Source organism: Carassius auratus, unplaced genomic scaffold, assembly GCF_003368295.1.
Source record: "Carassius auratus strain Wakin unplaced genomic scaffold, ASM336829v1 scaf_tig00216647, whole genome shotgun sequence".
NCBI classification, from domain to species: domain Eukaryota; kingdom Metazoa; phylum Chordata; class Actinopteri; order Cypriniformes; family Cyprinidae; genus Carassius; species Carassius auratus.
The window spans coordinates 19,143-33,483 of record NW_020528677.1 but is presented as its reverse complement, the minus strand read 5'-3'; the positions used below and the strand labels follow the sequence as shown (position 1 = coordinate 33,483).

General features: G+C 35.8%; 1 pseudogene; it reads left to right on the top strand.

Annotated features, from left to right (window-relative positions):
* LOC113098769 (WSC domain-containing protein 2-like) overlaps window positions 1-14,341 on the top strand; it is a 38,009-nt pseudogene that overhangs the window by 13,978 nt on the left and 9,690 nt on the right.

Genomic DNA, 14,341 nt, shown 5'->3' with positions numbered 1-14,341 from the left:
GAACTGTACTGGTGCACAGCATCAGTCTGTATACTGTATTGGGGAAAAATGTCATGTTTATCTAGTTATCTGTAGTCAGACACTGGTAAGTGCTCTGCTACCCCAGTTCTCCTCTCACCTGCTACACCCAGGAAAATGGCCTTAAGTGGCGTGTAAACCCTAGTAGCAGAATCAAATGGGGGAGAGGAAATCCCTGCGGATTCTCACTGAGAAATTGTTATCTGGCTGCCAGATCATTTGAGCAGGCACACACGTAATTAATTGCAGTTGGGCAAAGAGCCAGTAACTGGCACATGCTAAGAGATCACACAGCCCTCTAATTAAAATGGCTGGCATGAAAAAGACAGGGTGAGGCTGGCTTTTTGTGCCTAAAACGGGCAATAGCCACAGAGAAGACATCCCGTCAAAAGATATGGGTGTACAGTAAATTGGGATATGAGGGGACAGATATTTTCCTAAAAGACTAGTTAATGATCCTTTCCAGTACATTTCTGTGACATATTTTGCAGATGCTGCTTGCACCAAGAGATGCTGGAAAATGTTACTGGGTTGTGTTAAAGTGCCCCAATTATGGCATTTTTATGGTTCCTAATATTTTTTGGGGGGAGTCTCCTACAATAGGATTACATGCATGCAGGGTCAAAAAACTAAGGCTCCCCCGGACTACAGATTTTTCTGGTCGATTAGTAGTCGTTTGTTTCAAGCATTAGTCATCTAATCGCACGTTTATTAATAAAACATTTAAATCAATTTAAAAAGCCTTTAATTGCCTTCATAGCCTAAGCACTCAAGCACATGCAGAAAGCTTCCCACATCACACCGGCAACGATTATGAAAATATCAGGGAAAAACAGCAAGGAGACTGCATTTACATTTAAATAATACATTGATAAACTAGTTGTTTTTTTGTTTTCGATTTAAGAGATTAAGGACGTCGGCGACACTGACTTGTCATCACCGCAGTAGTGATGGGCGGCATGTATGCATATTTCATATGGATTATGCCTATACATAATCTGAGAATATTTGTTTACCATTTGAATTGGTTAATTTGAAAGTAGACATTTCACTCTCCATAGATATGTTTCTGTAAGGCAAATATACACAATTTTGCGCTCAATGTCACATTCTTGTGATCGGCAACAGGTGTGTAACTCTGCCAACTGTGAGTGGCAAATGTAAGTGATAGTCAGAGTTTGACACATGCTGGTACTGTATATGACAGGATGTAGATTCTAATGTGAACATTATAACGGTGTTTGTGGAATTCAACCTTTAATCCTGAAGTCAAAGCCATAACTGCTGCAGAGTGCAGAAACAAAGAAAACATAAGAAGGCAGAGTGAGAGCAAGGCCGAGAGAAAGCCCCCTGTGGTTCTGGGGTCATGGCACTTTAATAGGGAAATGCTGATGCTGTCATTTTTAACACACTACATGAGGTCCCTTCTGAACTGTTGGCAGGAATTGGGGAATGTCTGTTTTTTTCTCAGCTAAAGTCAGTTTCATCTGCTGTGAATAATTTTAACCTCTACTACAACAAAAACCTAAAAGCTAGGTTCTGTTAGGCAGAAAAAATAGCTTCTGTAGTCTGTTATGATGATTAGTTGATTATTTTATGATTTTTAGTTGTTTATTTTCACTGCAATTTCCTATTGTCATATGTTTGTTGGAGAAAAAAAAATAAATGAGATTATATTTTGTGATCATTTCTAGATTTTCTAGTGAATCCCCCAGTCAATCTAGAAAGATAAAGGTGGTTGTTAGAACATTGATAAGACCTTTTTTGATTGTGAACTTATTGGTCCAAGTCAAAGAAGCTCAACAATAAGACTTTTTTTCACCTGTTTTATCATTCACATGTGAAAACTGTAACCAGGCTCAATGCAAAATATTTTTGGTCAGGCCAGGCTGGGCCAGTGGTTAAATTTTTGCTTGCCCTTTTACTTTGCTTTATTTGCCGACATTTTCATTGACCCTATCACAAATATATATTTTTTTGTTTTCAGTTACATGCATGGATCCAATATAATAATACACATCCGATTTCTTTGTGTTCTTTTAAGACATAACCTATTTTCGAGGATACTCATCAAGAGTGGCATTTTATCTTAATTTTTGTATGTATTTGTTCATTCAATCAAAAGATGATACGAAAGAGAATTCCATTTGTGGCTTGCCCACTGTCTGAGTCACACTCTGTACTGAATTGTACTGATTTTTATTACTTAGTTGAGTTCTCTCATGTCTTAATGCCCTTGAATGGTTTAAAATTGCTTGAATGTTGAATGTTTTAATTGGCAAGGCTTAAAACACATGCAAATGCTAAACTCGTAAAAACGCAGCAGTGTCTTGATCGGGCCAGTGACAAATTCGTCAACTGTCCCAAGCTTCTTTCATTCTGGCCCCGGGCCACCGGGCAGTTCTTACTGTATGTTGAGTCCTGCTGTAAGGCTGGTCTGAGTGGTGATCAGCACATGTGTCCATTCAAGCCAATGTAAGCCTGATAAACTTCAATTTAAAATAGCCAATTAAAGGAAGATCGCATTGCAAACCAAAATAAGGGTCCATTTATTACCTCCGCCCACTTGTAACAACAAAGAATCACATCTCTTGGGAACTTTTTTGATCGGAATGCTTTACAGAATCATAATTGTGGCCAAACCAAAGTCACATGTGGAGAAAATTACTTACATCATTTATGATGGGAAACATTTGCTGAAACTGTCACATTGTTGTTGCTTTATTATCAAAATTTAGTTTCACTCAAGAAAGTGTTTTTTTGTTTACTGTGAATGTTTGTCTTTGTGATTTGGAAGTGGATTTACTTTTACACAAAATGGGCTATGGTTTATTTGTTTCTGATACTGAATATTTTGACAATTCAGCATGTGAAAACAATCCTAAAAATGCAAGTCCTCATCGTGTGAACCAATTGGGTGGAGAGTGTGAAAAGACGTCCATGGACTTTCCCCACCTGACCTCATAGCCTGTAACTTCAATTACTCAATCAGATGAGGAAACAAGGCAGTTCTGAGATTACACTGCAATATAGCCAGTGCTTGAATCCAGAAAGTAAAGGAATTTAAACAACACACTGGTCTGAAATTTTTCCTTTGTTTAAAATCAGTGTTTTATCAGAGTAACTACAGATAATGACTGACCTGTGTCAGTACTGTAGTTCAACAGTAGTTCAAACCATAGTTGTTTTTTTTTGTTTTTGTTTTTTGCAGCAGCAGACTACTAGATTTGTCATTGCTCTCTTACATCACATTGTTTACAAATTCCAGGCAGAAAGATTTGCGTCTGTAGTCTTTTATGATTTTTTTTTTTATGACTTTATTTTTGTTGTTTATTTCCACTGCAATTTCAATATATTTAGAAAGTTCAGCATTTGAAAACAAACCTTAAATTACGAGTTCTCAACTTGTGCACCGCTTGGGTGGAAAGTGTAAAAAGATGTCCATGGAATTTCCCCACACCTGACCTCAGAGCCAACGGTTTGTGACAGTGTGGGTGGTCCCACAGGAGCGGTGGTATTTTTTATTTACAACGCAGGAATGGTCTGTAATGGCACTGTAGTTCTCTGTATGCTGATGCTCGGTGGCTTGGTTAGCAGTAAGTCAGGGTGTATTTAAGGGTGTCCTTTCCCTTAACTCAAAGAAATCAAGATTAATTCTGACATGGTTTGCCCAAGATTCTCCCTTAAGTGAACATTGCCAGTCATATTTGGTGTCAATGTGGAAAAATATCCATCAGACCTGTCTAATTATAGTACAGGTCAAACCACTTTTTTCCATTTCAGTATCCTGCTTCACTGAGAATGTCCTTTAAATTATTAAAGAAGTGTGCAGAGTTCTGTAATATAAATTATTAAATATGAACATGTTCCATTAATGTCTGACAGTTATACAATTAACTATTTTTACAGTATATTTTTTAATTATAATTTACAGTAAACCCTATCTTTTTGTGAAGTATAAAGGTGTGCTTGACAATTTTTAAAAATAAAATAAATGTAACTTCAATTACATTCATATATTTTTTATTGTGACATTTTGCAGCCATTGTACTTTATATCATGAATCTTGATGCTTTCAGTTTGTTGATCTAGTTTTTGTAGATATATTATTTTTATTATTATTATTATTATTATTTGTGTCTATTTAAAATGATCTTTCACACCATATGTGTCCAAGCAGTCTATGAGTTTTATCACAGAGAACACATTTGCACACACAAACACATTCACAAGCCCTTTGACAGGCCTGGGTCTACAGCGTTAAAAACATGTGCCTAAAGCAAATAAAAATAAAAAAATAGTATAAAGTGACTACACTAAGTGAAATCCTTGACACCCTGGTGTGCAACATGAATTTAAATAAGTTTTCCCTCTCTCCTCCTCCACTTCTTCCCTCTCTGTAGGAACTGAGCTATATCTGCTCTGAATGAAGTCTGTGTGCTGCTGGTTTACAATGTTGTCACGATAACATCAGCCTGACTCCGCTCTGACTGCAGCAGGTGGGAGCCCAGGGGTCAGGTAATGGTGACATTGGGTCATTGTATACCCAAATACACGCACACACACACACACACACACACACACACACACACACACACACACACACTCACATGTACGCTCACATTAAGTCTATAGTAAGATGTTAGCTATGGAAAATTCCGTTACCCTCTGAAGGAGGCTGATTATGACTCCATGTTTAAACACTCTGCCTGAATGTTTTTGCCCACTGTGGACACTGGGGTCTTTGAGAGAACAGGAGTGGACTACTTCCATCATGTCTAGCTTTACAGAAAAATCTGTTTTAATTATAATTTTGTTGAGTGTAAATATCTAAACATCCCTAAACCTAACTTTACTCAAAGCAAAATTTTGTGAGATTATAAAACTTTAAAAATATGTTGTTTGCTGAACATGTTTTAAATTAAATTTAATATTGTTATTTATATTATTAAACACAAACCTTACTTTTTTTAATTAACATTTAATTTATGCTCCAATTGACCGTTCGCAGGGGTTTGATTGACAGGTGATCTGACCAATCGTAATGCCAACAAACAAATCAGACTAATAGAGTTGAACTTGTCCTCTTTGCTCCATGATGTATTTTTCACTGTGTGATGATATATGGCTTGTTGTACATAGCAAAAGTAAATATCGGTGGTAGGTCTTTGTGAAGGGTCAACTGGATTTGAAAAATAAACTTGTATTCAAGATCTGTTCTCTAACGCAATATATATATCTAATGCAGTTTTGTTTCTAAAGTACATTCTTTTTACTCAAAAATAGATCTTTTACAAAATTCACAAATGTACACATTAAATGCTGTTTGTGTGTTTTGTATGATATGTTTACGAATTTTATGTTGCACTAATAATCACAATTTGGGCTTATAATAAACTTTGAACCTTAATCCCCATTTTCCACAAGTTGGTAGGACCCTTTAGGGTCTTCATGAACGGTCTGCAACATACTTTGGTTAAAATTCCTTAGTGGTCGAGTAAAACAACACCCTTTTTATCTTGTCAAAACAGCTCTGTACACAGCAACTCATTTTGGTGCATGTCTCTTTAAATGCTAATGAGCTCTACTCACCCCTGCCCCTCTCCGTGGAAGAGGAAAAGCGATTTGCAAATAATGATATAAAATATAAAGTTTAAGACTTACATCTGGAGGTGCAGCTGGATCACGAACGAAGCAAAACTTGCCTTGAATCATCTCTCAGAAAGCAGTCAGGAGTGAAATGATTTGTGCAGACATAAATGCATTCCCTTAAAAAGTACACTGTGTCTTCAGTGGTTCAGATGTTAGGAGTAAATGAGGACTGCTATGTTCATTACATCCAACAACAAAACACCTCAATCACTTAGGGAGACGTTCATGTCTACATCTTCTCCTGCGTCGAAACAATGTGTCTATCAACGGCCGCGGGGGGGGCTGTGACTAGTTCCCCCATCTCATATAAATTGTTATTTTTAATAATGTTTAGATGTTTAAAAGGTTTTAACTGTGTGTGAAAAAGACTTCAAGGTATTCTCTGAATATGAGTCTAAATATGCAGTTTTTTTTCCTAAAGTTAATGATTCTTGTTTTAAAAATGTTTAGATATTTTTACTGGAAAATGAGACAAAAGTACTAATTTAGAAAATAATTTTTGCTGTGGTTATAAAATCGTTTCATTTTTGCTATGCTAAGAATTAATATTGTGACAATATCATTATGACAGATTTATTTCAATTTCCTCTGCCGCGAAACACTGGTCGTTTCAATCTTTGAAGCAAATTAATGAGATTTTGGCACTGTGTATCTCTGAGTGATGTAATGTTGAAGTAATGATTGTTGTGAGAAAATCAAAAGAAGAACAAATCCATTTGAAATGAACTGAAAATAACTATGTTAATGTCCTAAAGATGTTCAGTGAATCACAAGATGGGTTTTTTAATTATAAATAGGAGTCTTGTCTTTTGGAGATATCTGTGAAAAGACAAAAGTCCTCAAGCTGAACAACATTTGGACTGAAAATGTGATCATGCTCTTTATCTTTTAGTGTAGCTGTTGCATAAATTGGTACAGTCTCTTTTCTTGTTATTGAATTTGAACCCTCTATACTTACTCACTTTCAAATGAAGTATTCTTTTGCACAGAGACCTCATCGGTATTTACTCCTCGTTCAGTATCTGTCATTTTGTGTTTTTCAGTCTGTGAGTGAGGCCTGAGTCAGGAGTGAATCAGCACTGCTTTTGATTGACGGACAGCTTGGTGGGAAACAAGGCCTCAGGAGAGCGAGAGTCAGATAACAGTAGTGAAAGCATCGCCACGGCAATATCATCTTTCAGTCTTCACTGCCACTCGTCTTTCACAACATGGCCTCTGCAGTAGCACCATTCTCCTCTGTCACTATCTCTTTGGGGATGTAGAAAGACACAGGATACACAGACACATTCCTGCATGCTGCTACAGAGGAAAGCTTGGGAAGTGTCTTCAGACTTTAAGGTCCCTAACAGATGGACAAACTGTACTGTCATCATTACAACTACTGTTACCTGGTATGGGAATCGTTTTAATGTTTCAAAGGGACTCGTAGGACAATAGAAGTTATAGGAAGGTGCTGTCTCTGATTTTATATGTTCCTGTGTAACATCGAAGGCCAATGCGTGTGGCTCGAGAGCCCATCATGGCCAAACCGCTGCTGAAGATCCATCGCTATTTCCGGCGTAAACCGGTACGCTTTTTCTCTTTTATCCTCCTCTACCTCACTGCTGGCAGTCTTGTTTTCCTCCACTCCGGATTCTCCAGCAACACTTCCACCACTGGAGCTTCTGGAAGCGGCCGTGACCCACTTATATCTGAAGGTGGGGCCAGCACAGGTGGTGGGAGCTCTACCGCTGAGGGTCTCGGGCTCCTAAGAAGGGTATTTAAGGAGACACGGAGAGCCCCCCGGAGATTTAGACCCCCGTGGAGGAAGGAAAATGGGGCACAGCATGTACCGGAGTGGGCCGGAAGAGGAGTCGAACATACTAGCAGCTGGAGCCATGGAGCCAAAGGAAAAACCACCAAGGAGATGGATAACGGGAGAGGTAGGAACAGTTCCATTACCATTTCACCGGGATTTAACATCTGACAATCTGACCAGTTATAGTCATATAGAAAATATTTTTTTTTAAATAAAAACAAAAAAACATTAAAACAAGATACATTCATTTGAGAAGGAAAATTAAATTTCAGTATTTGTTTTAGAGAAATCTATTAAATGTATTAAGGTTTATGCTAAAGTCAGTAATAGAAATTTACATTTTATTGTTTTAAACATTCACCTCAAAAATTCACTCAGCCATTTTGCTGGTGAAGCTAGTTGACAACAACAGTAATGACCAAGCTGGTTGAAGGTGGTCTGTGCAGTTAAGTGTTTAAAACAGTGTTTGTTTTAGCAACTTTTAGCAAATACTCAGTATAGTTTACAGGGAAAACTGGTTATCCTGGAGAGGTTCCATATATGCTATATATGTTTAATATGAAGGGCACTGCGAGCAGCATGAGGAGTAAGTGCATACAGTATACATCGATAGATCACTTCACAGGAAGTGGAAGGTTAAATTTACCTGATAGTCACTGCATATATAAAACATGGATTTATAACATCCTAATTGGTATATATAGGTATATATATGGTATATAATTGGTATCATCATCATAATAAAACATAATCTGTGCTGCAGGGTTTAAGAATGAGCTCTTTTTTACCAGATGAAGTGCACAGGGTGTTGTGAGTATACAGTAAACACTGTGTGTCCTGTGAAGCACAATGAACAATTGTTTAGAATGAGCTGACTGAGCCTTTGAGATCAGAAGAGAATGATTCAGCATGTCAGTGGTCAGTTGTCGCAGACAGTCATCATGGTATTAAGGCCGTAGTTGAAGCTCAGTGGAGTATAGCAAAGCACCTGTGTCTTTAAAGCTTTAAGCTGGAGGAATGAAGTGCCCTTTTGGTGACTGTTTAAGTAAATAATGAATGTGTGTGTGTTTTTTTTTCTTCTAATGATTGTAGAGTAGCACATTTGAGAGCTGTTGTTAGTTCATAGCCTTAAGTTGATGTTTCATAGCTCCTAAATATCTTGTTGATGAGCAGTAGTCACAAAAATAGTCTTAAAATAAAGAAATGTACAATATAAAATTTTTGTTTAATTAACAAAATAATCAGTATAGAAACAAATAACCTAGATGCTTTTAATAAAACCTCATTTGAATGATCAAAGTGATTGAATGTATGGGTTAGTTATGGGTAAGTCTTTTGGAGCTGGAAAAATATGACTTTCTCAAATTTCTCAGAATGTTCCTGTACATAAACATAAAGTCAGTTCATTAATATTTGAAATAAAAGCTTCTGCTATGAGGTAATCCAATTAAATATGCATGATGTGACCTGTACCATATTTGGTCCTCTATAAAAGCATGTTTGAGGGTGGTTGGTGAAGGTCTTGGATGTACAAAGCAGAAATGAAATGTTTTTCATGTGCAGTTATTTTTTTAGGTGCAAGTTACAAAGTGAACTTTGAGGGGCCCTGCAAAATTAAATCATTTTTCTCTGTGAAAGATGGACTGAATCTACAAGTCTAATAGTGCTAACTCACTATTGTTCACACAGAGACCCACAAAAAGGCAAAAGAAAGCCAATTAGTGGATTTCCTAAGTCTCAGGTCATTGCCTTTATCCATAGTGAAGTTTAAGAGGCTTGAACAGATGGTTCTCAAGTGTAACCCTCAGGGCCTCTAATAAAAACTGCACCCTTCACTTTCAACAGTCAGATGTGGTTTGACTTTAGCAATCTAATTCTGATAAAGAGGAAGCCACTTTGTAATAATTGTGAAGATTGTATATTCAAGGAAGTCAAGGACAGGAACATGATCTCAGATACCCAACATCCTTGTCTGTTCTCTACAATATCTACAATATCAATAGCAGCAGACAGCCTGACAGTACAGAGGTGGAAATGCATGAAAGTTGCTCTCTAATTATGTTGTGAGTTTACTGAGTACAAGTGGTGCATGTGTAAGTACAATTCTATTTGATTTCGAAATCTGATGTATTTTGGGATGAAACAGGATATTGAATGAGGAGAAATAAAGTGGAAATGATTTAGCAGAAGAAATCATATAATAATTGCAGAGAAAGTTTAATATGTGTAATATTTCTATAATAGATTAAAATATAATTATAATATTTATATTTTCAAAATAAATTTTGAGGCATGTTGACAGACAATCTTACTTTGTTCTCTTCCGTGTGCTGTTCCTGTCTCCACACTGCCTCCCTCAGGACACTTTTAGAACCTTTACAATGTTCATATCTGTCATAGTAGTAATAATAGATTAATGTTATTATTATACATTATACAATAGACAAATATCAGACACACAAAATTAAAGAAAAATACTTTTTTATTATTAAATAGGATGTTGGTCTATTACATTTTAAATATATATTTACAAAGTTTTAGCATTCTGATTAAAAAAATAAAATGGAGAATTTAATGTAATTTTATGATATTTAGATTTATTTAAATGTTATGTGAAACTATTGTAATTCATCCCTGCTCCCCTGTTCATTATATTTATATATGTCCAGCGCAAACGATTCATGCAGAGACCTCATCATGTGAGTACAGCGGAGCATCATTATCTCTGTAGTCATGCTGCTAGTGAGAGTTTCATCCCTGCACTTAGCCGCTTCACAGAACGGCAGTCCAGTGATGAGTGAATAGAGCTTGACTTGTAGATAAAGCAGATTACTGAGCTTGCCCTCTGTGCCTGGAATATGATTAACTCACGGCTCAAGAAAAAAAAAAAGTACTGCTTTTTAGACAATTGCAATTACTGTAATGTTGTACTGGTTAGTGTGTATGTGACAGAACTAGCCTATCTCAGCTATTAGAAAATACATTAAAACCTAATGGGGACTGGAGAGATTACAGAGGAAGAATGGATGTCATGCAACAGGGCATTTCGGGTCATTTTTGTGCATTTGCGTGTCACAAATGATGAGATTGATGAAGCAGATGATGCATCAGTGCATCAGACTGTGAATGTTTTCGAGAACAAAATGCCTAGAACAACGTGACCATATCCAAACTGTTGATGTTTTATAATGTCTTATGTCACAGGCTGTTTACATATGAAATGGTGTTCTACATACAGTATATACAGTACATATAAACAAATAGCTAATTAATTATTACAGATTTAAATATACTTAATGTGACCCTGGACCACAAAACCAGTGGCAATAGCCAAAAATACATTGTATGGATCAAAGTAATTTATTTTTCTTTTATGACAAAAATAATAAAGTAAAGATCATGTTACATTAAGATATTTTGTAAACTTCTTACTGTAATAATATTAAACCTTTGTTTTTAATTATTATTAGTAATATGCATTGCTAGGAGCTTTTTGACAACTTTAAAGGCGATTTTTCTCAATATTTCGATTTTTTTTTTTGCCCCCTCAGATTCCAGTTTTTTAAAATAGTTGTATCTCGGCCAAATATTGTCCTATCCCAACAAACCTTATTTATTCTGCTTTCAGATTATGTATAAATCTCAGTTTTGAAAAATGTATACTTAAGACAAATATTTTGGTGTTAACTAGTGTAATAGAATAATAAACTATAACATAACATTCACAATATTTCACATTAATATATTTAGATCTATAACAATTATATGATGTTATTTTTATTAATAAAAATAAAATTTTATAAATGCTTTCAGCATGTTTGAAATACCTTAAAGTGATGCAATGTGAATATTTTAACTGAACAAATAAATATGTAAACTTCCCTCGTCCAGAAGTCATAAAGCTCTTGTTGTGATTTTACTGTTTGGCCACTAGATGGTGATGTGTTTCAACTTTTTAAAACTATTAAATGTGGTTTACAGTTTTAAATGTTATTCCTTCCTTGAATTAACAGCATTTACATGTGAAGAGATTTCAAATCAGCACAGTTTTTTTTTTTTTTGAATTACCAGTAATGTTTTTAACTTCTTTCTCTTTTTAGCAAAGTACATCGGCTGTTACGTTGATGACACACAGAAACGGGCTCTTAGAGGGGTTTCCTTTTTTGACTACAAAAAAATGACTGTCTTCCGTTGCCAGGACAACTGCGCTGAGAGGTATGTCATCATTCGAAAAGTTTTATCTCCATGTACAAGAACACACACATTTGTGACTTTCTTTTTAATTGTAGGCTATGGTTTATATACTCTGCCTGATTTTTTTTGTTGAAACTTTCTTTCTAACAGATAACTGTTCCCCACAAGCAAATGATTTCAAGTTTTCTGTCTTTTTAAGTTGACATTCCATCCCCACAATGTTGGTAAAAAATGGACTTACACATACATACACATTAAGTCATCATAAACATGTAATTGCTCTCTCACTAGATTCAATGACCCTTAACTGACATACACAAGCAATTTAACACTCATACTAATCTAATTCACTTTATTGTTGATTAAATGAGAGATCAGGGTCGACAGATATGCCGTTTCCTCTGATAGTCATCTGTTTCATGTTAGTAAGATTGGTGCTTTAGCTTTCTTTTTTATTATGTGTGCTTACAAATGTTAGCTCAGGGATTTAAAAAAAAAAGAAGAAAAAACGCCCAAAAAAACGTTTCCAAACCTGAATGACTTTCTATTTCCTTGGTATACACAAGGAGAGCTTGTTCTTTTCTGTGGAACAAGAGTGAATCAGAACTGAAACATTTAAATTCGACCAAGGGTGCATTAGCATAAACCTCATAAAAGTAAAGATGGTCAGAGTCGTACTAAGGCATGTGATAGAAACTGAAGAAACTGATTTAAATTAAAGTCATTATTAACTGAACTTTTAAATCTGATATTTTTAATGACTTGGTTGATAAGTGGTTCTCAAACTTTTTAGGCTCCAAAGCCCCCCATTTTCCAGATCAATTTGCTGTAAATTTCCACAACAAAAAAAGACCTTAATTATTTAAAATTAAATGTAACTTATTTATTTTAATTAAAATTACACACACTCTACTTGTTGTGTTTTACTGGATTAAGAATATAGATATGGATATTTTTTTTTTTTAAGTAACTTTAAGGCTCCCTTGGAAGTTTGCTCCCCCATTGTGGGCTCTGGCAAGTGCCAGAGAATGACAAACATTCATCAATCAGACAAGATCAAGATTGACTCACTGATCCAGTTCCTGCAGTTAACTGCTCACTTGATAAACGATCAGTGAATATAGTGACTTTTATGTTTTCTTCTCACATAATGCAATAGTATGTCCTCAAACGTCATGAAATGTCTAAGTTAATCATCATTTTATTCTGTTTTTACATATTTGTTGCATTACCATTCATTGTTATTTCATGAAATAGAAGAAAAAGGGTTGAGGGAATGCTTTAAAGAAAATGTCGTGACTTACAGAATGAGTCATTTTAGAGAGAGAGTTAACACATGCAGCTCATCTGTTTGCACTCAGTGGTGTGCTCCCACTCTCAACATTCAGGAATCCTGCCTCCCATAATGAGTAAATTAGAACAAGAAGCAGCATGCATAGGGATAAGCCAGAAACTGAAGAAAGAAATCCTTATACTGTTCTCTTTTTAAAAAATCATGCATGTAAAATTGCCCTCATGCATCTTGTTTCAAAGGGCAGCTCTGTGTTATGGACACAGTTCACTGAAGTGTCTGCTTGACACAGTGATCACATTTTTAAAAAATCTGAAAATAAGAGAGGTTGAAAGGAAGGGGGGTCGAGGACTGGAGAGCACATTAACGCTCTACGTTCCAGACAGATGTTTTAGATTTAACAGCGAAACCTCAAATGAAGGCACAGTACATTTTGCCGCTGCATTTAACAAAACGCCCTGACACACTGTTTTGTGAAACTGTGACATATTAAAGTCCTGGGAAAACCTTGTCGAGAGTGCTTGGAAACTAAACTTTTCACCTTGTGCATGAGCTGAATCGAAACTGATGTCTTAAGCAAAACAGTCTATTTTGCGTCCAGCTCTGAATATGAGGAATGGAAAACTGCTGGTCAGATCAAGTGTCAGAACAATAAGACCAGTGTGGTAGGCAGAATTTTATTTTTGATCTGGCCTGACCAAAAGTAAGCATGAACTGGTAAATAACGAACAGAGTCAGACTCAATATTCAGGTCATTTCAGTCTTTTCTTTTATCCATTGAAAAACAGACCATAGAACACAGTGGAAGACACGCATAGTAAAACTACCAGATCTCTGTCATGAATGTGCCTGTTGTCAACATAACCTAATATCATTAACAATAGCCCCAATCCCTAAAGTCTGTTGCAGATCACAATAGGCCACTCAAACTATAAAGTAAGAAGCTGTGTAGATAGATCGGTCCGTGTACGTTTTCATAATTTCATTGTCCATTAAGTCTTAGAATATCAACATACAAGCGAACTATAACTATAACCTGTCCTCATACAAAACCTGAGTAGCAGTTAGAACAGAAAAATGTAATACTGCATTGTTTATCCAGAAACAGAAGCCCTTTAAAATTTAATTTCATCATTCTACAGAAAATGTTCAAAGGCACCGTATTTCCTCAAATATATTAAATATAATTTAAGTGTATAAAACTGTGTTCAAATATATTAAACAACAATTATTGAACAAATATTATATTTGTATAATCAACTGGAGGGCCCTATTCATCAAAGTGAATGTAAGGTAGGCCTATGCCCATCAGACACGTCTGCTAGCTAAACCACTGAAAAAACCACATGCTTCCTGCCTTTTACAAGATATGTATCTGCATGCTCACT